Source organism: Ranitomeya variabilis, chromosome 6, assembly GCF_051348905.1.
Source record: "Ranitomeya variabilis isolate aRanVar5 chromosome 6, aRanVar5.hap1, whole genome shotgun sequence".
NCBI classification, from domain to species: domain Eukaryota; kingdom Metazoa; phylum Chordata; class Amphibia; order Anura; family Dendrobatidae; genus Ranitomeya; species Ranitomeya variabilis.
The window spans coordinates 280086677-280114182 of record NC_135237.1 but is presented as its reverse complement, the minus strand read 5'-3'; positions in this window follow the sequence as shown (position 1 = coordinate 280114182).

Genomic DNA, 27506 nt, shown 5'->3' with positions numbered 1-27506 from the left:
TCATACGGGTGCGTCCTATCCATATCATCTGGGGGACGGAGAGAGAAAGAACAGAAACATACACAACAGTTGTGAGGACTATCCCGTGGTGCTCAGCAGGGAGGTACTACAACACACAGGCGCTGGTAGGAAGGCCACTGATTTCCACCTGTAAAGGGAACTCTGGATGTGCCTTCGGACTGGCCGGTCTCAGCCAGCCCTGTTAGCAGTGCTCTGGATTGCAGATGCCGAAGCCTTCAGTAAAGAGGTAAAGAGACTGCAACCCTGTGTCCTCGTTATTTGCTGCGACCTACACCGTCATCTACATCTTTAATTGGGCGCCCCTTAGCAGGGCCACGGGCCGGGTCAGGCCACCATGACATCCTCAGAACCGAGAGAAAGAGACCCGGTACCAAGTACCCCGCTGCCCTGCGTCTGGGGGCCGCTCCATAGAGAACATCAGGTTGGCATATGTATGTTGTGCAAAGTGCACTCAGGATGGCGTATGTGAGTTGTGTAGCATACATTAGGTTGGCATAAAATGTCAGAAAAAGGTTCATCAGCTCACCCTTGAAATGTCCACAGCAGGTGCAGTTATTCACGAAGGTGCATGGAATAGCATTCAAGCCCTCATGCAAAGTTAATCCATAATGATCCAGCACATCTTCTTGATAATAAAAAACTTTTAGTTTATTGAAATCCTCTTAGAAACATTGTTGGAGATCATTATGATTAAGACCCACACATGGGTTGAAATGCGTAAAGTTTTATTCTCATGTGAGACAAGCTATCCCATTCTGTCTTGATCTCCAACAATGTTTTTAAGAGGATTTGAATAAAGTAAAAGTGGTTTACTATCAAGAAGATGTGCTGGATCATTATGGATTACATCAGGTTGGCATATGAGAGTTGTGTAGAGTACATCAGGTTGGCATATGTGACTTGTGTAGAGTAGGGTTGAGCGAAACGGATCGGTCATTTTCATAAATCGCCGACTTTTGGCAAAGTTGGGTTTCGTGAAACCCGACCCGATCCCAGTGTGGGGTCGGCCACGCGGTCTGCGATCTTCGCGCCAAAGTCGCGTTTCCTATGACGCTTTCAGCGCCTTTTCTCAGCCAATGAAGGTGGACGCAGAGTGTGGGCAGCGTGATGACATAGGTCTCGGTCCCCACCATCTTAGAGAAGGGCATGGCAGTGATTTGCTTGCTCTCTGCGGCATCACAGGGGCTATAAAGGGGTGTGCACGCCAACCGCCATCTTACTGCTGCCGATCTGAGCATAGGGAGAGGTTGCTGCCGCTTCGTCAGAAGCAGGGATAGCGTTAGGCAGGGTACATTAACCCCCAAGCCGTTTGTGCTGTAGCAATTTCCACTGTCCAACACCACCTTTTGTTTGCAGGGACAGTGGAGGCTAGATTTTTCTTCATCAGCTCTGTAGCTTATTGGGCTGCCCTAGAAGGCTCCCTGATAGCTGCATTGCTGTTTGTACGCCGCTGTGCAAACCAACTGCTTTTTTAAAAGCACAAATCCTGTTGCTCCTTCCTTTCTGCACATCTATCTTGTTTGTTTGTCCACACTTTTGTGTGCAGCAGTCCTTTTTATTGCTGCCTGCCATACTTTTCAGAGATTATTGTAGGGAGATAGTAATTGTAGTACAGTCCCTTTTTTTATATATATATATATATATATATATATATATATATATATATATATATATATATATATATATATATATATATATATATCTTCCAGCCACTTTCTGCCCCTGAAACTGTGTAGTGTAAAACAGTGGGCCTGTATTTTTCTGCACTGTCCCACACCTGAAAAGGGAGATTTATATTGCCAATCAGTGCATCTGCGCCAGTCTTGTCTGTGGTATCTCTGTCAGTCATTTTCTGCCACAGAAACTATACTGTAAAACAGTGGGCCTGATTTATTCACTAGTCTCCCATATAAAAAAAAGGGAGAATAACATTGCCAAATCTGTGCATCTGTGCCAGTCCTGTCTGTGGTATCTCTGTCAGTCATTTTCTGCCACAGAAACTATACTGTAAAACAGTGGGCCGCTTCGTCAGAAGCAGGGATAGCGTTAGGCAGGGTACATTAACCCCCAAACCGTTTGTGCTGTAGCAATTTCCACTGTCCAACACCACCTTTTGTTTGCAGGGACAGTGGAGGCTAGATTTTTCTTCATCAGCTCTGTAGCTTATTGGGCTGCCCTAGAAGGCTCCCTGATAGCTGCATTGCTGTTTGTACGCCGCTGTGCAAACCAACTGCTTTTTTAAAAGCACAAATCCTGTTGCTCCTTCCTTTCTGCACATCTATCTTGTTTGTTTGTCCACACTTTTGTGTGCAGCAGTCCTTTTTATTGCTGCCTGCCATACTTTTCAGAGATTATTGTAGGGAGATAGTAATTGTAGTACAGTCCCTTTTTTTATATATATATATATATATATATATATATATATATATATATATATCTTCCAGCCACTTTCTGCCCCTGAAACTGTGTAGTGTAAAACAGTGGGCCTGTATTTTTCTGCACTGTCCCACACCTGAAAAGGGAGATTTATATTGCCAATCAGTGCATCTGCGCCAGTCTTGTCTGTGGTATCTCTGTCAGTCATTTTCTGCCACAGAAACTATACTGTAAAACAGTGGGCCTGATTTATTCACTAGTCTCCCATATAAAAAAAAGGGAGAATAACATTGCCAAATCTGTGCATCTGTGCCAGTCCTGTCTGTGGTATCTCTGTCAGTCATTTTCTGCCACAGAAACTATACTGTAAAACAGTGGGCCTGATTTATTCACTAGTCTCCCATATTAAAAAAAAAAAGAAGGGAGAATAACATTGCCAAATCTGTTAATCTGTGCCAGTCCTGTCTGTGGTATCTCTGTCAGTCATTTTCTGCCACAGAAACTATACTGTAAAACAGTGGGCCTGATTTATTCACTAGTCTCCAAAAAAAATAAAAATAAAGGGAGATTAATATTGCCAAATCTGTGCATCTGTGCCAGTCCTGTCTGTGGTATCTCTGTCAGTCATTTTCTGCCACAGAAACTATACTGTCATACAGTGGGCCTGATTTATTCACTAGTCTCCCATATTAAAAAAAACAAGGGAGAATAACATTGCCAATCAGTGCATCTGCGCCAGTCTTGTCTGTGGTATCTCTGTCAGTCATTTTCTGCCACAGAAACTATACTGTAAAACAGTGGGCCTGATTTATTCACTAGTCTCCCATATTAAAAAAGGGAGAATAACATTGCCAAATCTGTGCATCTGTGCCAGTCCTGTCTGTGGTAACTCTGTCAGTCATTTTCTGCCACAGAAACTATACTGTCATACAGTGGGCCTTATTTATTCACTAGTCTCCCATATTAAAAAAAAGAAGGGAGAATAACATTGCCAAATCTGTGCATCTGTGCCAGTCCTGTCTGTGGTATCTCTGTCAGTCATTTTCTGCCACAGAAGCTATACTGTCATACAGTGGGCCTGATTTATTCAGCACTCACCCACACATAAAAAGGGAGATTTATATTCACAACAAGTTAACATACACCTTATACCTTGTTTTTCAGTACCATATAATGGTTGTTAGTTTGGTTACATTTTCCCAAGAATGAGGAAGGCTGGTGGAAGAGGTTGTGGCCGTGGGCGGTCATTGCCATCTGGTAATGCTGATGGTGGTGGTGGTGGTGCTGGTGGAGCATCGGGTGGTAGAGGGAAAATCAAAATAGCACCTAAGTCTCTCGAGTTGTTGAGCCAGCGTCATCGTCCGGCTACACAAGGCCTCGAACGCTACCTTTCCTGGGAGTAGGAAAACCGCTGTTAAAGCCGGAGCAGAAGGAAAAAGTTTTGGCTTTCCTTGCTGACTCTGCCTCTAGCTCTTTCGCCTCCTCTTCGGATAGTTCAAAATTGAAAAGTAGCCAGTCGTCGGTGGATGCTCCAGGGCAGCAACAAGTTGATTCCTTGTGTCCTTCCCCCAAAACAACAGTGAAGGATGCGTCAGGCGACACAACAGGTTACTCCATGGAGCTCTTTACACATACCGTGCCTGGGTTACAAAGGGAAATTGTTAACAGGCCATGCCCATTACAAGATGAATCGGACATGGAGTGCACAGATGCACAGCCACAGCTAGATTATTATGCTGTTCCATTGACTCAGATCACAACATTGCTCTCGCAGTGTACCAAGCCAGAATCTGACCCTGATGAGACTATGGTGCCCCGTCCCGAATGCTATAGCACCGGTTTACATGGTGACACAGAGGAAGGTGCACAGGACATAGAAGAGGAGGTGATAGATGACCCAGTTGTTGACCCTGATTTGCAGCCATTGAGGGAACAGGGTGCCGCTGGCAGTAGCTCTGAAGCGGAGGAGGAGGAGCCGCAGCAGGCATCAACATCGCAACAGCTTTCATCTGGCAGGCCCGTATTTGGCCAAAAACGTGTGTCAAAATCAAAAACAGTTGTAGGACAGCGTGGCCATCCGGTTAAAGTAGCACAGTGTGCAATGCCTGAAAAGGTATTCGATAGTAGGAAGAGTGCCGTCTGGCAATTTTTTAACCAAGATCCGAATGATCAGTGCAAAGTGATCTGTAAGAAATGCTCAAGGACCTTTAGCAGAGGTCAGAATGTCAAAAATTTAAATACAAGTTGCATGCGTAGACATTTAACCGCCATGCACTTGCAAGCCTGGACTAACTACCAAATGTCCCGTAACGTTGTTGCACCCACTCACAATGAAGATAGTCAGCATCGCAACATTCCTTCCCTCACTGTAAGCCCACCGTTTACGACACCACCTGCAGCAAATGTGGAGGTATCGTCGCAAGGCCAAAGCAGTCAGGGAATCATCAGGTTATTGGTAGGAAACACTGTATGTAGGCCAACAGCAAGAATACCATCACCAACCCTCTCTCAGTCTGCCATGTCCACCACCACCCCCGCTAGTTCCACCATATGCAGCTCTCCAGTCCAGCTCACCCTACAAGAGACTCTCGGTAGGAAAAGAAAGTACTCAGCCTCTCATCCGCGTACACAGGGTTTGAACGCCCACATTGCTAGACTAATCTCGTTAGAGATGATGCCCTACCGGTTGGTTGAAAGCGAAGCTTTCAAAGCCATGATGGCCTACGCAGTACCATGCTATGACCTACCCAGTCGACACTTCTTTGCGAGGAAAGCCATCCCAGCCCTCCACCAGCATGTAAAAGACCGCATTGTCCATGCGCTCAGGCAATCTGTCAGTAGAAAGGTGAACCTCACAACAGATGCATGGACAAGTAGGCATGGCCAGGGACGTTACATGTCCATCACGGCACACTGGGTTAATGTGCTGGATGCAGGGTCCACAGGGGACAGCCATATTGGGACAGTTCTGCTAGCCCACGGTCTAGGAAACAGTTGGCTGTAGGCATTCGCCACCCCTCCTCCTCCTCCAGCAGAAGCGAGAGCTCGTCCACAGACCGCAGCCACACGACCACTCCATCCGCAGCTGCCAGTGTTGCACACGAGGTGTCCCATTATGGAACAGCTAGTGGTAAGCGTCAGCAGGCTGTGTTGGAAATGAAGTGTTTGGGCGACAACAGACACACCGCGGAAGTTCTGGCCGAGTTCTTGCAGCAAGAAACTCAGTCATGGCTGGGCAGTGTACATCTTGAGGCAGGCAAGGTAGTGAGTGATAACGGAAGGAATTTTATGGCCCCCATAGCCCTTTCACAACTGAAACACATCCCTTGCCTGGCTCACACCTTGAACCTGGTCGTGCAGTGCTTCCTGAAAAGTTATCCGGGGTTACCCGCCTTGCTCCTGAAGGTGCGAAGACTTTGCTCGCACATCCGCCGTTCGCCCGTACACTCCAGCCGTATGCAGAACCATCAGCAATCTTTGAAGCTTCCCCAGCACCGCCTAATAATCGACGTTGCAACAAGGTGGAACTCCACACTGCACATGCTTCAGAGGCTGTGCGAACAGAGGCGTGCTGTTATGAATTTGTGGGCGGATACACATACACGGGCAGGCAGTTGGATGGCAGACATGGAGTTGTCAGGAGTGCAGTGGTCGAAGCTACAAGACCTGTGTCAAGTCCTTCAGTGTTTTGAGTAATGCACACGCCTGGTTAGTGCAGACAACGCCATCATAAGCATGAGCATCCCCCTAATGCGTCTGCTGATGCAAAGTTTGACGCACATAAAGGAGCAGGCATCTGCAGCCGAGGAAGAGGGAAGCCTTGATGACAGTCAGCCATTGTCTGCTCAGGGAAGTCTCCTGGACGAGGTGGCAGACGAAGAGGAGGAGGACGAGGAGGATGATGGGGATGAATATTTATGGGAGGGGGCAATAGAAACTGGTGGCGTTGCAAGGTCAGGTACAGGGTTTTTGAGGGAGACAAGTGATGTTGATTTGCCAGAAAGTGCTCCTCAACCCAGCACAAGCAGTGACTTGTTACCTGGAACATTGGCCCACATGGCGGATTATGCCTTGCGTATCCTAAAAAGGGACCCCCACATTATCAAAATGATGACCGTTGACTAGTGTTGAGAGATACCTTCCGATATGCATTGGTATCAGTATCGGATAGTATCGGCCGATACCGGCAAAATATCGGATCTCGCCGATACCGATACCCGATACCAATGCATTTCAATGGGACGCAAAGTATCGGAATGGTTCCCAGGGTCTGAAGGAGAGGAAACTCTCCTTCAGGCCCTGGGATCCATATTCATGTGTAAAATAAAGAATTAAAATAAAAAATATGGATATACTCACCTCTCCGGCGGCCCCTGGACTTTACCGATGTAACCGGGAGCCTCCGTTCCTATGAATGAGCGCGTGAAGGGCCTTCGATGACGTCGCGGCTTCTGATTGGTCGTGTGAGCGGTCACATGAGCGCTCACGTGACCAATCAGAAGCCGCGACGTCATCGAAGGCCCTTCACGCGCTCATTCTTAGGAACGGAGGCTGCCGGTTACAGCGGTAAGATCCAGGGGCCGCCGGAGAGGTGAGTATATCCATATTTTTTATTTTAATTCTTTTTATTTTACACATGAATATGGTTCCGATACCGATTCCCGATATCACAAAAGTATCGGAACTCGGTATCTGAATTCCGATACCGCAAGTATCGGCCGATACCCGATACTTGCTGTATCGGAATGCTCAACACTACCGATGACGATTACTGGTTGGCCTGCCTCCTGGATCCACGCTTTAAAGGGAAATTGCAAAATATCATGCCACATGAGAACCTTGAGCAAATATTGGCTACCAAACAAGCAACTCTTGTAGACCATTTGGTTCAGGCATTCCCAGCACACAGCGGTGGTGATGGTTCTCACACGAGCTGCAGGGGGCAACATGCAAGAGGTGTTAGAGGGGCACAAATCAGAAGTGTCGTTGGACAGAGGGGTTTTATGACCTGGTTGTGGAGTGATTTCACAATGACCGCAGACACGACAGGTACTGCTGCATCGATTCAAAGTGACAGGAGACAACATTTGTCCAGTATGGTTACTAACTATTTTTCCTCCCTTATCGATGTTCTCCCTCACACGTCATTCCCCTTTGATTACTGGGCATCTAAAATAGACACCTGGCCTGAATTGGCAGAATATGCATTACAGGAGCTCGCTTGCCCAGCTGCTAGTGTGCTATCAGAGAGAGTATTCAGTGCTGCTGGTTCAATACTGACCGAAAAAAGGACTCGTCTGGCTACCCAAAATGTTGATGATCTAACCTTCATTAAAATTAACCAATCATGGATTTCTAATTATTTTGCCCCACCTTTCCCTGCTGACACCTAGCTTTCCTGTAAAAAGGTCTTGCTTTTGGACTCGTCTTATTGACTGCTCCAATTTCTCCATTTGCAGCTGCTGTATGTCCACCATATGCCATTTTTACACCTCCCTAAATGGGCTGATTTGCCCCACGGGGCCGTGGTCACCACTTGGCATAAGCACCAATGCGAGTGCCGTTTGGCTGAACAGGTGGGTGTGCCCACTTTTGGGTGACGGCACTGGCACAGGGTCCCTCATAGTACAATGAAGTGTCTCTGGCGGTGGTGGTGCACACCCAACGTCAGACACACCGTCGTAACATGAGGGGCCCTGGGCCAGTACCGCCGCCCACGAGAGAGTGTTCCCCCCCAGCTCAAACAGTGCTCTACCACTTGCAAAATTACCTCTTACTGCTCCACCACTGTTTAGTCTGTGCTTTTAAATCCTTCAATGGCACTGCCAATACCAATTTCTTGACATGATTGATGCTATTAAAAATATTCAGGAGCCCTGTTCTACATTTACACCAGTTAATACTTTGCGCCAACTACCACTGTCTGCAAGTCAGCAGAGGAGCCCACCCCTGTACCTAGGTATGCCACCTGTTTATTTGTGAAATTTTGTTGTGGCAACACATTAACCTCACTTAATAATTTTGGCCTACTAACTGTGTCAGACACTCCTTACAGTTGTCCTCCACTGAACAAAGCTAGGCCGCCTGCGTACTCCTGTAACCGATTTTTAACTGCATTTTGCCTATTACTTTTTTGGCCCTACTAACTGTGTCTGCCCCTCAGTGCAATCGGCCTCCACTGACCACACCAATGCTGCCCGTGTACACCTGTAGCCTATTTAAACCTGCATAGAGCCTGCTTTTTTATTTTAGGCCTAGGAAGTCTGTCTGCGGTCCCTCCTTGCAATCGTCCTCCGCTGACCACACCAATGCTGCCTGTGTACCCCTGTAGCCTATTTAAAACTGCATAGATCCTGCTTTTTTATTTTAGGCCTAGGAAGTCTGTCTGCGGTCCCTCCTTGCAATCGTCCTCCGCTGACCACACCAATGCTGCCTGTGTACCCCTGTAACCAATTTAAAACTGCATAGAGCCAACTTTTTTATTTAACACATACTACCTTTGTCTGTCTGCGCCACTCAATACCGCTGTCCTCCACTGAAAAAGCTGAGCTTCAATCTTCAGGCTTTCGGCCTGTATTTAGAATTTTAAACTGCATTTGGCCTACTAGTTTGGGTGGGCCTAGTAACGGTGTCTGCTGCTCCTGGGTTTTCTCCTGTTTGGTTTTCCTGAGCTTCAATCTTCAGGCTTTCGGCCTATATTTTAAATATTAAACTGCATTTGGGCTACTAGTTTGGATGGGCCTAGTAACGGTGTCTGCCGCACCTTGGTGTTGTCCTGTGTTGGTTTTCCTGAGCTTCAATCTTCAGGCTTTCAGCCTACATTTTAAATATTAAACTGCATTTGGCCTACTACTTTGGTTGGGCCTAGTAATGGTGTCTGCCGCTCCAGGGTTTTCTCCTGTTTGGTTTTCCTGAGCTTCAATCTTCCGGCTTTCGGCCTAATTTTAAATATTAAACTGCATTTGGGCTACTGTTGTGAATTCCGTTCTCGAACTCCCTCCTGTGGTCATGAATGGTACTTCGGTGAGTTCTGTCCGTGGACTCCCTCTGGTGGCTGTGAGTGGAGCTTCTGGTTCTGAGATTCCTTCCTCACCTGCCCTCGTTTAGGGCTAGGCTGGATTATCTATTTAACTCCACTCAGATCATTACTCCATGCCAGCTGTCAATGTTCTAGTACTGGGTCAGATCTCTCCTGGATCTTTCTGAGGACCTGTCTACTCCAGCGAAGTTAAGTTCCTGCTTGTTCATTTGTTACATATGGTTTTTCTTGCTAAGTTCTAGTCCAGCTTGCTATCATGAAACTGCCTGGCTAGCTGGAAGCTCTGGGGGTGCAGAGTGGCACCACCGCACCGTGAGTCGGTGCGGGGGTATTTTTTGCACACTCTGCATGGTTTTGTAGTTTTTTGTGTTGACCGCAAAAATCCCTTTTCTATCCTCAATCTGTTTAGTTAGACTGGCCTCCCTTTGCTAAAGCCTATTTCATCCTGTGTTTGTGATTTCCTCTTAACTCACAGTCAATACTTGTGGGGGGCTGCTTTTACCTTTGGGGAAATTTCTCTGAGGCAAGTGAGGCTTTGTTTCCTTTCTTTAGGGGTAGTTAGCTCTTAGGCTGTGAAGAGGCGTCTAGGCAGAGTCATGCACGCTCCACGGCTATTTCTAGTTGTGTTGATAGGAGTAGGGTTTGCGGTCAGCAGAGTTCCCATTTCCCCAGAGCTCATCCCGATTCCATGTTTAACTATCAGGTCATTCCTGGTGCACCTAACCACCAGGTCCATAACAGTACAGCTGGCCCACAAAGTGTTAATGCATCTCAATAGAGGGAAAAGAGAAGCTCTGAGACCATTTTTTTTTTCTCTGCAGTGTGTTTTGCCTTTCTTTTCCCCTTAAACCCTGGGTGGTTCAGAACTCAGGTGTGGATATGGACATTCAAGGTCTGTCCTCTAGTGTAGATCAACTCGCTGCTAAGGTACAAAACATTCAAGATTATGTAGTTCAGAATCCTATGTTGGAGCCTAGAATTCCAATTCCTGATTTGTTTTCTGGGGATAGATCTAAATTTCTGAATTTCAAAAACAATTGTAAACTGTTTCTTGCTCTGAAACCCCGCTCTTCTGGTGACCCTATTCAGCAAGTAAGAATCATTATTTCTTTGTTACGTGGCGACCCTCAAGACTGGGCATTCGCCCTGGCGCCAGGAGATCCTGCATTGTGTAATGTAGATGCGTTTTTTCTGGCGCTGGGATTGCTTTATGATGAACCGAATTCTGTGGATCAGGCAGAGAAAATTTTGCTGGCTTTGTGTCAGGGTCAGGATGAAGCTGAGGTATATTGCCAGAAGTTCAGAAAGTGGTCTGTGCTTACTCAGTGGAATGAGTGTGCCCTGGCAGCAATTTTCAGAAAGGGTCTTTCTGAAGCCCTTAAGGATGTTATGGTGGGGTTCCCCATGCCTACTGGTCTGAATGAATCAATGTCCTTGGCCATACAGATCGATTGGCACTTACGTGAGCGCAAAACTGTGCACCATTTGGCGGTATCCTCTGAGCAGAGGCCTGAGCCTATGCAATGTGATAGGACTTTGACCAGAGCTGAACGGCAAGAACATAGACATCAGAATGGGCTGTGTTTTTACTGTGGTGACTCCACTCATGCTATCTCTGATTGTCCTAAGCGCACTAAGCGGTTCGCTAGGTCCGTCACCATTGGTACTGTACAGCCTAAATTTCTTGGAGCCCTTGCAGCATCCCATTCTTTTGAGGGGAATTGATGCTACGCCTTTGGCCAAGAATAAGCCTCAGTACTGGACCCAGTTGACCATGTGCATGGCTCCTGCGCATCAGGAGGATATTCGCTTTTTGGTGTTGCATAATCTGCATGATGTGGTCGTGTTGGGTTTGCCATGGCTGCAGGTCCATAATCCAGTATTGGATTGGAAATCAATGTCGGTGTCCAGTTGGGGTTGTCAAGGGGTACATGGGGATGTTTCATTGTTGTCAATTTCTTCCTCCACTCCTTCTGAAGTCCCTGAGTTTTTGTCAGATTACCGGGATGTATTTGATGAGCCCAAGTCTAATACCCTACCTCCTCATAGGGATTGTGATTGTGCTATTAATTTTATTCCTGGTAGCAAGTTCCCTAAGGGACGACTTTTCAATTTGTCTGTGCCAGAACACGCCGCTATGCGGGGTTATATAAAGGAGTCCTTGGAGAAAGGGCATATTCGCCCGTCGTCGTCACCATTGGGAGCAGGGTTCTTTTTTGTGGCCAAGAAGGATGGTTCTCTGAGACCTTGTATAGATTACCGCCTTCTTAACAAAATCACGGTCAAATTTCACTACCCTTTGCCTCTACTGTCTGATTTATTTGCTCGGATTAAGGGGGCTAGTTGGTTCACCAAGATAGACCTTCGAGGGGCGTATAATCTCGTGCGTATTAAACAGGGCGATGAATGGAAAACAGCATTTAATACGCCCGAGGGCCATTTTAAGTACCTGGTGATGCCATTCGGCCTTTCTAATGCTCCCTCTGTGTTTCAGTCTTTTATGCATGACATCTTCCGAAAGTATCTGGATAGATTCATGATCGTATATTTGGATGATATTTTGGTCTTTTCGGATGATTGGGAGTCCCATGTGAAGCAGGTCAGAATGGTGTTCCAGGTCCTTCGTGCTAATTCCTTGTTTGTGAAGGGATCTAAGTGTCTCTTTGGAGTTCAGAAGGTTTCCTTTTTGGGTTCCATTTTTTCCCCTTCTACTATCGAGATGGATCCTGTTAAAGTCCAAGCTATTTATGATTGGACTCGGCCTACATCTGTGAAGAGCGTTCAGAAATTTCTGGGCTTTGCCAATTTTTACCATCGCTTCATCGCTAATTTTTCTAGTCGTGTTAAACCGTTGACTGATTTGACCAAGAAGGGTGCTGATGTGGTGAATTGGTCCTCTGCGGCCGTTGAGGCTTTTCAGGAGTTGAAACGTCGTTTCTCTTCGGCTCCTGTGTTGTGTCAGCCAGATGTTTCGCTCCCTTTTCAGGTCAAGGTTGATGCTTCTGAAATTGGAGCAGGGGCTGTTTTGTCTCAGAGAAGTCCTGATTGCTCTGTAATGAAGCCATGCGCTTTCTTTTCAAGAAAGTTTTCGCCTGCTGAGCGTAATTATGATGTTGGCAATCGGGAGTTGTTGGCTATGAAGTGGGCATTCGAGGAGTGGCGACATTGGCTTGAAGGAGCCAAGCATCGTGTGGTTGTCTTGACAGATCACAAGAATCTGACTTATCTCGAGTCTGCCAAGCGGTTGAATCCTAGACAGGCACGTTGGTCGCTGTTTTTCTCCCGTTTCAATTTTGTGGTTTCGTACCTTCCGGGTTCTAAGAATGTTAAGACTGATGCCCTTTCTAGGAGTTTTGTGCCTGATTCTCCTGGGGTTCCTGAGCCAGCTGGTATTCTCAGAGAGGGAGTAGTTCTGTCTGCCATCTCCCCTGATTTGCGGCGGGTGCTGCAGGAGTTCCAGGCTGATAGACCTGACCGTTGTCCAGCGGAGAAACTGTTTGTCCCTGATAGATGGACTAATAGAGTTATCTCTGAGGTTCATTGTTCGGTGTTGGCTGGTCATCCTGGGATTTTTGGTACCAGAGATTTGGTGGCTAGGTCCTTTTGGTGGCCTTCTTTGTCGCGGGATGTGCGTTCTTTTGTGCAGTCTTGTGGGACTTGTGCTCGGGCTAAGCCCTGCTGTTCTCGTGCCAGTGGGTTACTTTTGCCCTTGCCGGTCCCGAAACGGCCCTGGACGCATGTTTCCATGGATTTTATTTCAGATCTTCCTGTTTCTCAAAGGATGTCGGTCATCTGGGTGGTTTGTGATCGCTTCTCTAAAATGGTCCATTTGGTACCCTTGCCTAAATTGCCTTCTTCCTCTGATTTGGTTCCATTATTTTTCCAACATGTGGTTTGTTTGCATGGCATTCCGGGGAACATCGTGTCTGACAGAGGTTCCCAGTTTGTTTCAAGGTTTTTGCGTTCCTTTTGTGCTAAGATGGGCATTGATTTGTCTTTTTCTTCGGCTTTCCATCCTCAGACAAATGGCCAAACCGAACGAACCAATCAGACTTTGGAAACCTATCTGGGATGCTTTGTTTCTGCGTATAAGGATGATTGGGTGACCTTCTTGCCATTGGCTGAGTTCGCCCTTAATAATCGGGCCAGTTCGGCTACTTTGGTTTTGCCTTTTTTTTGTAATTCTGGTTTTCATCCTCGTTTTTCTTCAGGGCAGGTTGAGCCTTCGGACTGTCCTGGTGTGGATTCTGTGGTGGACAGGTTGCAGCAAATTTGGACTCATGTGGTGGACAATTTGACCTTGTCCCAAGAGAAGGCTCAACGTTTCGCTAACCGCCGTCGCCGTGTTGGTCCCCGACTTCGTGTTGGGGATTTGGTTTGGTTATCATCTCGTTATGTTCCTATGAAGGTTTCTTCTCCTAAGTTTAAGCCTCGTTTCATTGGTCCTTATAAGATTTCTGAAATTCTTAATCCTGTATCATTTCGTTTGGCCCTTCCTGCTTCTTTTGCCATCCATAATGTGTTCCATAGGTCGTTGCTGCAGAGATATGTGGCACCTATGGTTCCCTCCGTTGATCCTCCTGCTCCGGTGTTGGTCGAGGGGGAGTTGGAGTATGTGGTGGAGAAGATTTTGGATTCTCGTATTTCGAGACGAAAACTTCAGTACTTGGTCAAATGGAAGGGCTATGGTCAGGAGGATAATTCCTGGGTTGTTGCCTCTGATGTTCATGCTGCCGATTTAGTTCGTGCCTTTCATTTGGCTCGTCCTGATCGGACTGGGGGCTCTGGTGAGGGTTCGGTGACCCCTCCTCAAGGGGGGGGTACTGTTGTGAATTCCGTTCTCGAACTCCCTCCTGTGGTCATGAATGGTACTTCGGTGAGTTCTGTCCGTGGACTCCCTCTGGTGGCTGTGAGTGGAGCTGCTGGTTCTGAGATTCCTTCCCCACCTGCCCTCGTTTAGGGCTAGGCTGGATTCTCTATTTAACTCCACTCAGATCGTTACTCCATGCCAGCTGTCAATGTTCTAGTACTGGTTCAGATCTCTCCTGGATCTTTCTGAGGACCTGTCTACTCCAGCGAAGCTAAGTTCCGGCTTGTTCATTTGTTACATATGGTTTTTCTTGCTAAGTTATAGTCCAGCTTGCTATCATGAAACTGCCTGGCTAGCTGGAAGCTCTGGGGGTGCAGAGTGGCACCACCGCACCGTGAGTCGGTGCAGGGGTATTTTTTTGCACACTCTGCGTGGTTTTGTAGTTTTTTGTGTTGACCGCAAAGATCCCTTTTCTATCCTCAATCTGTTTAGTTAGACTGGCCTCCCTTTGCTAAAGCCTATTTCATCCTGTGTTTGTGATTTCCTCTTAACTCACAGTCAATACTTGTGGGGGGCTGCTTTTACCTTTGGGGAAATTTCTCTGAGGCAAGTGAGGCTTTGTTTCCTTTCTTTAGGGGTAGTTAGCTCTTAGGCTGTGAAGAGGCGTCTAGGCAGAGTCAGGCACGCTCCACGGCTATTTCTAGTTGTGTTGATAGGAGTAGGGTTTGCGGTCAGCAGCGTTCCCATTTCCCAAGAGCTCGTCCCGATTCCGTGTTTAACTATCAGGTCATTCCTGGTGCACCTAACCACCAGGTCCATAACAGGCTACTAGTTTGGGTGGGCCTAGTAACGGTGTCTGCCGCACCTTGGTGTTGTCCTGTGTTGGTTTTCCTGAGCTTCAATCTTCAGGCTTTCGGCCTATATTTTATATATTAAACTGCATTTCGCCTACTACTTTGGTTGGGCCTAGTAACGGTGTCTGCCGCTCCTGGGTTTTCTCCTGTTTGGTTTTCCTGAGCTTCAATCTTCAGGCTTTCGGTCTACATTTTAAATATTAAACTGCATTTGGGTTACTAGTTTGGGTGGGCCTAGTAACGGTGTCTGGCACATCTTGGTGTTGTCCTGTGTTGGTTTTCCTGAGCTTCAATCTTCAGGCTTTCGGCCTACATTTTAAATATTAAACTGCATTTGGGTTACTAGTTTGGGTGGGCCTAGTAACGGTGTCTGCCGCACCTTGGTGTTGTCCTGTGTTGGTTTTCCTGAGCTTCAATCTTCAGGCTTTCGGCCTACATTTTAAATATTAAACTGCATTTGGGCTACTAGTTTGGGTGGGCCTAGTAACGGTGTCTGCCACACCTTGGTGTTGTCCTGTGTTGGTTTTCCTAAGCTTCAATCTTCAGGCTTTCGGCCTACATTTTAAATATTAAACTGCATTTGGCCTACTTGTTTGGTTGGACCCTAGTAACGGTGTCTGCTGCCCCTCGCTTGTCTCCTCCACTGAATAAAGCTGAGCTTCAATCCTCAGGCTTTCGGCCTAGATCAGATATTAAACTGCATTTGGGCTACTTGTTTGGTTGTAAAAGACCGCATTGTCCATGCGCTCAGGCAATCTGTCAGTAGAAAGGTGAACCTCACAACAGATGCATGGACAAGTAGGCATGGCCAGGGACGTTACATGTCCATCACGGCACACTGGGTTAATGTGCTGGATGCAGGGTCCACAGGGGACAGCCATATTGGGACAGTTCTGCCTAGCCCACGGTCTAGGAAACAGTTGGCTGTAGGCATTCGCCACCCCTCCTCCTCCAGCAGAAGCGAGAGCTCGTCCACAGACCGCAGTCACACGACCACTCCATCCGCAGCTGCCAGTGTTGCACACGAGGTGTCCCATTATGGAACAGCTAGTGGTAAGCGTCAGCAGGCTGTGTTGGAAATGAAGTGTTTGGGCGACAACAGACACACCGCGGAAGTTCTGGCCGAGTTCTTGCAGCAAGAAACTCAGTCATGGCTGGGCAGTGTACATCTTGAGGCAGGCAAGGTAGTGAGTGATAACGGAAGGAATTTTATGGCCCCCATAGCCCTTTCACAACTGAAACACATTCCTTGCCTGGCTCACACCTTGAACCTGGTCGTGCAGTGCTTCCTGAAAAGTTATCCGGGGTTACCCGCCTTGCTCCTGAAGGTGCGAAGACTTTGCTCGCACATCCGCCGTTCGCCCGTACACTCCAGCCGTATGCAGAACCATCAGCAATCTTTGAAGCTTCCCCAGCACCGCCTAATAATCGACGTTGCAACAAGGTGGAACTCCACACTGCACATGCTTCAGAGGCTGTGCGAACAGAGGCGTGCTGTTATGAATTTGTGGGAGGATACACATACATGGGCAGGCAGTTGGATGGCAGACATGGAGTTGTCAGGAGTGCAGTGGTCGAAGCTACAAGACATGTGTCAAGTCCTTCAGTGTTTTGAGTAATGCACATGCCTGGTTAGTGCAGACAACGCCATCATAAGCATGAGTATCCCCCTAATGCGTCTGCTGATGCAAAGTTTGATGCACATAAAGGAGCAGGCGTCTGCAGCCGAGGAAGAGGGAAGACTTGATGACAGTCAGCCATTGTCTGCTCAGGGAAGTCTCCTGGACGAGGTGGCAGACGAAGAGGAGGAGGACGAGGAGGATGATGGGGATGAATATTTATGGGAGGGGGCAATAGAAACTGGTGGCGTTGCAAGGTCAGGTACAGGGTTTTTGAGGGAGACAAGTGATGTTGATTTGCCAGAAAGTGCTCCTCAACCCAGCACAAGCAGTGACTTGTTACCTGGAACATTGGCCCACATGGCGGATTATGCCTTGCGTATCCTAAAAAGGGACCCCCGCATTATCAAAATGATGACCGTTGACTAGTGTTGAGAGATACCTTCCGATATGCATTGGTATCAGTATCGGATAGTATCGGCCGATACCGGCAAAATATCGGATCTCGCCGATACCGATACCCGATACCAATGCATTTCAATGGGACGCAAAGTATCGGAATGGTTCCCAGGGTCTGAAGGAGAGGAAACTCTCCTTCAGGCCCTGGGATCCATATTCATGTGTAAAATAAAGAATTAAAATAAAAAATATGGATATACTCACCTCTCCGGCGGCCCCTGGACTTTACCGATGTAACCGGGAGCCTCCGTTCCTATGAATGAGCGCGTGAAGGGCCTTCGATGACGTCGCGGCTTCTGATTGGTCGTGTGAGCGGTCACATGAGTGCTCACGTGAACAATCAGAAGCTGCGACGTCATCGAAGGCCCTTCACGCGCTCATTCTTAGGAACGGAGGCTGCCGGTTCCAGCGGTAAGATTCAGGGGCCGCCGGAGAGGTGAGTATATCCATATTTTTTATTTTAATTCTTTTTATTTTACACATGAATATGGTTCCGATACCGATTCCCGATATCACAAAAGTATCGGAACTCGGTATCGGAATTCCGATACCGCAAGTATCGGCCGATACCCGATACTTGCTGTATCGGAATGCTCAACACTACCGATGACGATTACTGGTTGGCCTGCCTCCTGGATCCACGCTTTAAAGGGAAATTGCAAAATATCATGCCACATGAGAACCTTGAGCAAATATTGGCTACCAAACAAGCAACTCTTGTAGACCATTTGGTTCAGGCATTCCCAGCACACAGCGGTGGTGATGGTTCTCACACGAGCTGCAGGGGGCAACATGCAAGAGGTGTTAGAGGGGCACAAATCAGAAGTGTCGTTGGACAGAGGGGTTTTATGACCAGGTTGTGGAGTGATTTCACAATGACCGCAGACACGACAGGTACTGCTGCATCGATTCAAAGTGACAGGAGACAACATTTGTCCAGTATGGTTACTAACTATTTTTCCTCCCTTATCGATGTTCTCCCTCACACGTCATTCCCCTTTGATTACTGGGCATCTAAAATAGACACCTGGCCTGAATTGGCAGAATATGCATTACAGGAGCTCGCTTGCCCAGCTGCTAGTGTGCTATCAGAGAGAGTATTCAGTGCTGCTGGTTCAATACTGACCGAAAAAAGGACTCGTCTGGCTACCCAAAATGTTGATGATCTAACCTTCATTAAAATTCACCAATCATGGATTTCTAATTATTTTGCCCCACCTTTCCCTGCTGACACCTAGCTTTCCTGTAAAAAGGTCTTGCTTTTGGACTCGTCTTACTGACTGCTCCAATTTCTCCATTTGCAGCTGCTGTATGTCCACCATATGCCATTTTTACACCTCCCTAAATGGGCTGATTTGCCCCACGGGGCCGTGGTCACCACTTGGCATAAGCACCCATGCGAGTGCCGTTTGGCTGAACAGGTGGGTGTGCCCACTTTTGGGTGACGGCACTGGCACAGGGTCCCTCATAGTATAATGAAGTGTCTCTGGCGGTGGTGGTGCACACCGAACGTCAGACACACCGTCGTAACATGAGGGGCCCTGGGCCAGTACCGCCGCCCACGAGAGAGTGTTCCCCCCCAGCTCAAACAGTGCTCTACCACTTGCAAAATTACCTCTTACTGCTCCACCACTGTTTAGTCTGTGCTTTTAAATCCTTCAATGGCACTGCCAATACCAATTTCTTGACATGATTGATGCTATTAAAATATTCAGGGGCCCTGTTCTACATTTACACCAGTTAATACTTTGCGCCAACTACCACTGTCTGCAAGTCAGCAGAGGAGCCCACCCCTGTACCTAGGTATGCCACCTGTTTATTTGTGAAATTTTTTTGTGGCAACACATTAACCTCACTTAATAATTTTGGCCTACTAACTGTGTCAGACATTCCTTACAGTTGTCCTCCACTGAACAAAGCTAGGCCGCCTGCGTACTCCTGTAACCGATTTTTAACTGCATTTTGCCTATTACTTTTTTGGCCCTACTAACTGTGTCTGCCCCTCAGTGCAATCGGCCTCCACTGACCACACCAATGCTGCCCGTGTACACCTGTAGCCTATTTAAACCTGCATAGAGCCTGCTTTTTTATTTTAGGCCTAGGAAGTCTGTCTGCGGTCCCTCCTTGCAATCGTCCTCCGCTGACCACACCAATGCTGCCTGTGTACCCCTGTAGCCTATTTAAAACTGCATAGATCCTGCTTTTTTATTTTAGGCCTAGGAAGTCTGTCTGCGGTCCCTCCTTGCAATCGTCCTCCGCTGACCACACCAATGCTGCCTGTGTACCCCTGTAACCAATTTAAAACTGCATAGAGCCAACTTTTTTATTTAACACATACTACCTTTGTCTGTCTGCGCCACTCAATACCGCTGTCCTCCACTGAAAAAGCTGAGCTTCAATCTTCAGGCTTTCTGCCTGTATTTAGAATTTTAAACTGCATTTGGCCTACTAGTTTGGGTGGGCCTAGTAACGGTGTCTGCTGCTCCTGGGTTTTCTCCTGTTTGGTTTTCCTGAGCTTCAATCTTCAGGCTTTCGGCCTATATTTTAAATATTAAACTGCATTTGGGCTACTAGTTTGGGTGGGCTGTTGTGAATTTGCTTTTTGCTCCCTCTAGTGGTTACTAGTTTTTTGACTCTGGTTTTTCTGTCTTTCCTTTTATCCGCACCTGGGTCGTTAGTTAGGGCTGTTGCTATATAAGCTCCCTGGACCTTCAGTTCAATGCCTGGCAACGTAGTTATCAGAGCTAGTCTGCTGTGCTCTTGTCTACTGATCCTGGTTCCAGTTATATCAGCTAAGTCTGCCTTTTGCTTTTTGCTATTTGTTTTGGTTTTGTATTTTTGTCCAGCTTGTTCCAAATCTATATACTGACCTTTGCTGGAAGCTCTAGGGGGCTGGTGTTCTCCCCCCGGACCGTTAGACGGTTCGGGGGTTCTTGAATTTCCAGTGTGGATTTTGATAGGGTTTTTGTTGACCATATAAGTTACCTTTCTTTATTCTGCTATCAGTAAGCGGGCCTCTCTGTGCTAAACCTGGTTCATTTCTGTGTTTGTCATTTCCTCTTACCTCACCGTCATTATTTGTGGGGGGCTTCTATCCAGCTTTGGGGTCCCCTTCTCTGGAGGCAAGAAAGGTCTTTGTTTTCCTCTACTAGGGGTAGCTAGATTCTCCGGCTGGCGCGTGTCATCTAGAATCAACGTAGGAATGATCCCCGGCTACTTCTAGTGTTGGCGTTAGGAGTAGATATATGGTCAACCCAGTTACCACTGCCCTATGAGCTGGATTTTTGTATTCTGCAGACTTCCACGTTCCTCTGAGACCCTCGCCATTGGGGTCATAACAGTTTGCCAGGCCAGTATTAAATGTTTAATGCATTGCAGAAGAGGGATTATAAGAAAGAAGATTCTGAGTTTTTTTTTTCTCCTTCCCCTTTACCTCAGAGTGGCTATGCTTGCTGCAGACATGAATGTCCAGACCTTGATTACAAGTGTGGACCAGCTGGCTACTCGTGTGCAGGGCATACAAGACTATGTTATCAGAAATCCTAGGTCAGAACCTAAAATACCGATTCCTGAACTGTTTTCCGGAGACAGGTTTAAGTTTAGGAATTTCGTGAATAATTGTAAATTGTTTTTGTCCCTGAGACCCTGTTCATCAGGAGATTCTGCTCAGCAAGTAAAGATTGTTATTTCGTTCTTACGGGGCGACCCTCAGGATTGGGCTTTTTCGCTGGCGCCAGGAGATCCGGCATTGGCTGATCTTGATGCGTTTTTTCTGGCGCTCGGTTTACTTTATGAGGAACCCAATCTTGAGATTCAGGCAGAAAAGGCCTTGCTGTCTATGTCTCAGGGGCAGGACGAGGCTGAAGTGTATTGCCAGAAATTTCGGAAATGGTCCGTGCTGACACATTGGAACGAGTGTGCACTGGCCGCTAATTTTAGAAATGGCCTTTCTGAAGCCATTAAGAATGTTATGGTGGGTTTTCCCATTCCCACAGGTCTGAATGATACTATGGCACTGGCTATTCAAATTGACCGGCGGTTGCGGGAGCGCAAAACCGCAAATTCCCTCATGGTGTTGTCTGAACAGACACCTAATTCGGTGCAATGTGATAGAAAAACCGCAAATTCCCTCATGGTGTTGTCTGAACAGACACCTGATTTAATGCAATGTGATAGAATCCTGACTAGAAATGAGCGGAAAATTCATAGACGCCGGAATGGCTTGTGCTACTACTGTGGTGATTCTACACATGTTATCTCAGCATGCTCTAAACGTATAGCTAAGGTTGTTAGTCCTGTCACCGTTGGTAATTTGCAACCTAAATTTATTCTGTCTGTAACTTTGATTTGCTCACTGTCATCTTATCCTGTCATGGCGTTTGTAGATTCAGGTGCTGCCCTGAGTCTCATGGATCTCTCATTTGCTAAGCGCTGTGGATTTACTCTTGAACCATTAGAAAATCCTATTCCTCTTAGGGGTATTGATGCTACACCATTGGCAGCAAATAAACCGCAGTATTGGACTCAGGTTACCATGTGCATGACTCCTGAACACCGCGAGGTGATACGTTTCCTGGTTTTACATAAAATGCATGATTTGGTCGTTTTAGGGCTGCCATGGTTACAGACCCATAATCCAGTCCTGGACTGGAAGGCTATGTCAGTCTCAAGTTGGGGCTGTCGTGGTATTCATGAGGATTCCCTGCCTGTGTCTATTGCTTCTTCTACGCCTTCGGAAGTTCCGGAGTATTTGTCTGATTATCAGGATGTCTTCAGTGAGTCTGAGTCCAGTGCACTGCCTCCTCATAGGGACTGTGACTGTGCTATAGATTTGATCCCAGGCAGTAAATTTCCTAAGGGAAGACTGTTTAATCTGTCGGTACCTGAACATACCGCTATGCGTTCATATATCAAGGAGTCTCTGGAAAAAGGACATATTCGTCCGTCTTCTTCCCCTCTTGGTGCGGGATTCTTTTTTGTGGCAAAAAAGGACGGATCTTTGAGACCTTGTATTGATTATCGGCTTTTAAATAAGATCACTGTCAAATTTCAGTATCCTTTACCGCTGTTGTCTGACTTGTTTGCCCGGATTAAGGGTGCCAAGTGGTTCACCAAGATAGACCTTCGTGGTGCGTACAACCTTGTGCGCATTAAGCAAGGTGATGAATGGAAAACCGCATTCAATACGCCCGAAGGTCATTTTGAGTACTTGGTGATGCCTTTTGGGCTCTCCAATGCGCCTTCAGTTTTTCAGTCCTTTATGCATGACATTTTCCGGAAGTATCTGGATAAATTTTTGATTGTTTATCTGGATGATATTTTGGTTTTTTCTGATAATTGGGATTCGCATGTGGAGCAGGTCAGGTTGGTCTTTAAAATTTTGCGTGAAAATTCTTTGTTTGTCAAGGGCTCAAAGTGTCTCTTTGGTGTACAGAAGGTTCCCTTTTTGGGGTTCATTTTTTCCCCTTCTGCTGTGGAGATGGACCCAGTCAAGGTCCGAGCTATTCTTGATTGGACTCAGCCCTCGTCAGTTAAGAGTCTTCAGAAGTTCTTGGGCTTCGCTAACTTCTACCGTCGTTTTATCGCTAATTTTTCTAGCATTGTGAAACCTTTGACGGATATGACCAAGAAGGGCTCCGATGTAGCTAACTGGGCTCCTGCTGCCGTGGAGGCTTTCCAGGAGTTGAAACGCCGGTTTACTTCGGCGCCTGTTTTGTGCCAGCCTGACGTCTCACTTCCCTTTCAGGTTGAGGTGGATGCTTCGGAGATTGGGGCAGGGGCCGTTTTGTCGCAGAGAGGCCCTGGTTGCTCTGTTATGAAACCTTGTGCCTTTTTCTCTAGGAAGTTTTCGCCTGCCGAGCGAAATTATGATGTGGGCAATCGGGAGTTGTTGGCCATGAAATGGGCATTTGAGGAGTGGCGTCATTGGCTCGAGGGTGCTAAGCATCGTGTGGTGGTCTTGACTGATCACAAAAATCTGATGTATCTCGAGTCTGCTAAACGCCTTAATCCGAGACAGGCCCGCTGGTCATTGTTTTTCTCCCGCTTTGATTTTGTTGTCTCGTATTTACCAGGTTCAAAGAATGTGAAGGCCGATGCTCTTTCTAGGAGCTTTGTGCCTGATGCTCCTGGAGTCGCTGATCCTGTTGGTATTCTTAAAGATGGAGTTATCTTGTCAGCTATTTCTCCGGATCTGCGACGTGTGTTGCAGAGATTTCAGGCTGATAGGCCTGAGTCTTGTCCACCTGACAGACTGTTTGTTCCGGATAAGTGGACCAGCAGAGTCTTTTCCGAGGTTCATTCCTCGGTGTTGGCAGGGCACCCGGGAATTTTTGGCACCAGAGATCTGGTGGCCAGGTCCTTTTGGTGGCCTTCCTTGTCAAGAGATGTGCGGTCATTTGTGCAGTCCTGTGGGACTTGTGCTCGAGCTAAGCCTTGCTGTTCTCGTGCCAGCGGTTTGCTCTTGCCCTTGCCTGTCCCGAAGAGACCTTGGACACATATCTCCATGGATTTCATTTCTGATCTTCCGCTATCTCAGGGCATGTCCGTTATCTGGGTGATATGTGATCGCTTCTCCAAGATGGTCCATTTGGTTCCTTTGCCTAAGCTGCCTTCCTCTTCCGATCTGGTTCCTGTGTTTTTCCAGAACGTGGTTCGTTTGCACGGCATCCCTGAGAATATTGTGTCAGACAGAGGATCCCAGTTCGTTTCCAGGTTCTGGCGATCCTTTTGTAGTAGGATGGGCATTGATTTGTCGTTTTCGTCTGCTTTCCATCCTCAGACTAATGGACAGACGGAGCGAACCAATCAGACTTTGGAGGCTTATTTGAGGTGTTTTGTCTCTGCTGATCAGGACGATTGGGTGACATTCTTGCCGTTGGCTGAGTTTGCCCTTAATAATCGGGCTAGTTCCGCCACCTTGGTTTCGCCTTTTTTCTGCAACTCTGGTTTCCATCCTCGCTTTTCTTCGGGTCATGTGGAGCCTTCTGACTGTCCTGGGGTGGATTCTGTGGTGGATAGGTTGCAGCAGATCTGGAATCATGTGGTGGACAACTTGAAGTTGTCACAGGAGAAGGCTCAGCACTTTGCCAACCGCCGCCGCGGTGTGGGTCCCCGACTACGCGTTGGGGATTTGGTGTGGCTTTCTTCCCGCTTTGTTCCTATGAAGGTCTCCTCTCCCAAATTTAAACCTCGTTTTATTGGGCCTTACAAGATATTGGAAATCCTTAATCCTGTATCTTTTCGTCTGGATCTTCCTGTGTCGTTTGCTATTCACAATGTATTTCATAGGTCCTTGTTGCGGCGGTACATTGTGCCTGTAGTTCCTTCTGCTGAGCCTCCTGCTCCGGTGTTGGTTGAGGGCGAGTTGGAGTACGTGGTGGAGAAGATCTTGGATTCTCGCCTCTCCAGGCGGAGGCTTCAGTACCTGGTCAAGTGGAAGGGCTATGGTCAGGAGGATAATTCCTGGGTGGTCGCCTCTGATGTTCATGCGGCCGATTTAGTTCGTGCCTTTCATGCCGCTCATCCTGATCGCCCTGTTGGTCGTGGTGAGGGTTCGGTGACCCCTCACTAAGGGGGGGGTACTGTTGTGAATTTGCTTTTTGCTCCCTCTAGTGGTTACTAGTTTTTTGACTCTGGTTTTTCTGTCTTTCCTTTTATCCGCACCTGGGTCGTTAGTTAGGGGTGTTGCTATATAAGCTCCCTGGACCTTCAGTTCAATGCCTGGCAACGTAGTTATCAGAGCTAGTCTGCTGTGCTCTTGTCTACTGATCCTGGTTCCAGTTATATCAGCTAAGTCTGCCTTTTGCTTTTTGCTATTTGTTTTGGTTTTGTATTTTTGTCCAGCTTGTTCCAAATCTATATCCTGACCTTTGCTGGAAGCTCTAGGGGGCTGGTGTTCTCCCCCCGGACCGTTAGACGGTTCGGGGGTTCTTGAATTTCCAGTGTGGATTTTGATAGGGTTTTTGTTGACCATATAAGTTACCTTTCTTTATTCTGCTATCAGTAAGCGGGCCTCTCTGTGCTAAACCTGGTTCATTTCTGTGTTTGTCATTTCCTCTTACCTCACCGTCATTATTTGTGGGGGGCTTCTATCCAGCTTTGGGGTCCCCTTCTCTGGAGGCAAGAAAGGTCTTTGTTTTCCTCTACTAGGGGTAGCTAGATTCTCCGGCTGGCGCGTGTCATCTAGAATCAACGTAGGAATGATCCCCGGCTACTTCTAGTGTTGGCGTTAGGAGTAGATATATGGTCAACCCAGTTACCACTGCCCTATGAGCTGGATTTTTGTATTCTGCAGACTTCCACGTTCCTCTGAGACCCTCGCCATTGGGGTCATAACAGTGGGCCTAGTAACGGTGTCTGCCGCACCTTGGTGTTGTCCTGTGTTGGTTTTCCTGAGCTTCAATCTTCAGGCTTTCGGCCTACATTTTAAATATTAAACTGTATTTGGCCTACTACTTTGGTTGGGCCTAGTAATGGTGTCTGCCGCTCCAGGGTTTTCTCCTGTTTGGTTTTCCTGAGCTTCAATCTTCCGGCTTTCGGCCTAATTTTAAATATTAAACTGCATTTGGGCTACTGTTGTGAATTCCGTTCTCGAACTCCCTCCTGTGGTCATGAATGGTACTTCGGTGAGTTCTGTCCGTGGACTCCCTCTGGTGGCTGTGAGTGGAGCTTCTGGTTCTGAGATTCCTTCCCCACCTGCCCTCGTTTAGGGCTAGGCTGGATTATCTATTTAACTCCACTCCATGCCAGCTGTCAAAGTTCTAGTACTGGGTCAGATCTCTCCTGGATCTTTCTGAGGACCTGTCTACTCCAGCGAAGTTAAGTTCCTGCTTGTTCATTTGTTACATATGGTTTTTCTTGCTAAGTTCTAGTCCAGCTTGCTATCATGAAACTGCCTGGCTAGCTGGAAGCTCTTGGGGTGCAGAGTGGCACCACCGCACCGTGAGTCGGTGCGGGAGTATTTTTTGCACACTCTGCGTGGTTTTGTAGTTTTTTGTGTTGACCGCAAAAATCCCTTTTCTATCCTCAATCTGTTTAGTTAGACTGGCCTCCCTTTGCTAAAGCCTATTTCATCCTGTGTTTGTGATTTCCTCTTAACTCACAGTCAATACTTGTGGGGGGCTGCTTTTACCTTTGGGGAAATTTCTCTGAGGCAAGTGAGGCTTTGTTTCCTTTCTTTAGGGGTAGTTAGCTCTTAGGCTGTGAAGAGGCGTCTAGGCAGAGTCAGGCACGCTCCACGGCTATTTCTAGTTGTGTTGATAGGAGTAGGGTTTGCGGTCAGCAGAGTTCCCATTTCCCCAGAGCTCATCCCGATTCCATGTTTAACTATCAGGTCATTCCTGGTGCACCTAACCACCAGGTCCATAACAGTACAGCTGGCCCACAAAGTGTTAATGCATCTCAATAGAGGGAAAAGAGAAGTTCTGAGACCATTTTTTTTTTCTCTGCAGTGTGTTTTGCCTTTCTTTTCCCCTTAAACCCTAGGTGGTTCAGAACTCAGGTGTGGATATGGACATTCAAGGTCTGTCCTCTAGTGTAAATCAACTCGCTGCTAAGGTACAAAATATTCAAGATTATGTAGTTCAGAATCCTATGTTGGAGCCTAGAATTCCAATTCCTGATTTGTTTTCTGGGGATAGATCTAAATTTCTGAATTTCAAAAACAATTGTAAACTTGCTCTGAAACCCCGCTCTTCTGGTGATCCTATTCAGCAAGTAAGAATCATTATTTCTTTGTTACGTGGCGACCCTCAAGACTGGGCATTCGCCCTGGCGCCAGGAGATCCTGCATTGTGTAATGTAGATGCGTTTTTTCTGGCGCTGGGATTGCTTTATGATGAACCGAATTCTGTGATCAGGCAGAGAAAATTTTGCTGGCTTTGTGTCAGGGTCAGGATGAAGCTGAGGTATATTGCCAGAAGTTCAGAAAGTGGTCTGTGCTTACTCAGTGGAATGAGTGTGCCCTGGCAGCAATTTTCAGAAAGGGTCTTTCTGAAGCCCTTAAGGATGTTATGGTGGGGTTCCCCATGCCTACTGGTCTGAATAAATCAATGTCCTTGGCCATACAGATCGATCGGCACTTACGTGAGCGCAAAACTGTGCACCATTTGGCGGTATCCTCTGAGCAGAGGCCTGAGCCTATGCAATGTGATAGGACTTTGACCAGAGCTGAACGGCAAGAACATAGACGTCAGAATGGGCTGTGTTTTTACTGTGGTGACTCCACTCATGCTATCTCTGATTGTCCTAAGCGCACTAAGCGGTTCGCTAGGTCCGTCACCATTGGTACTGTACAGCCTAAATTTCTTGGAGCCCTTGCAGCATCC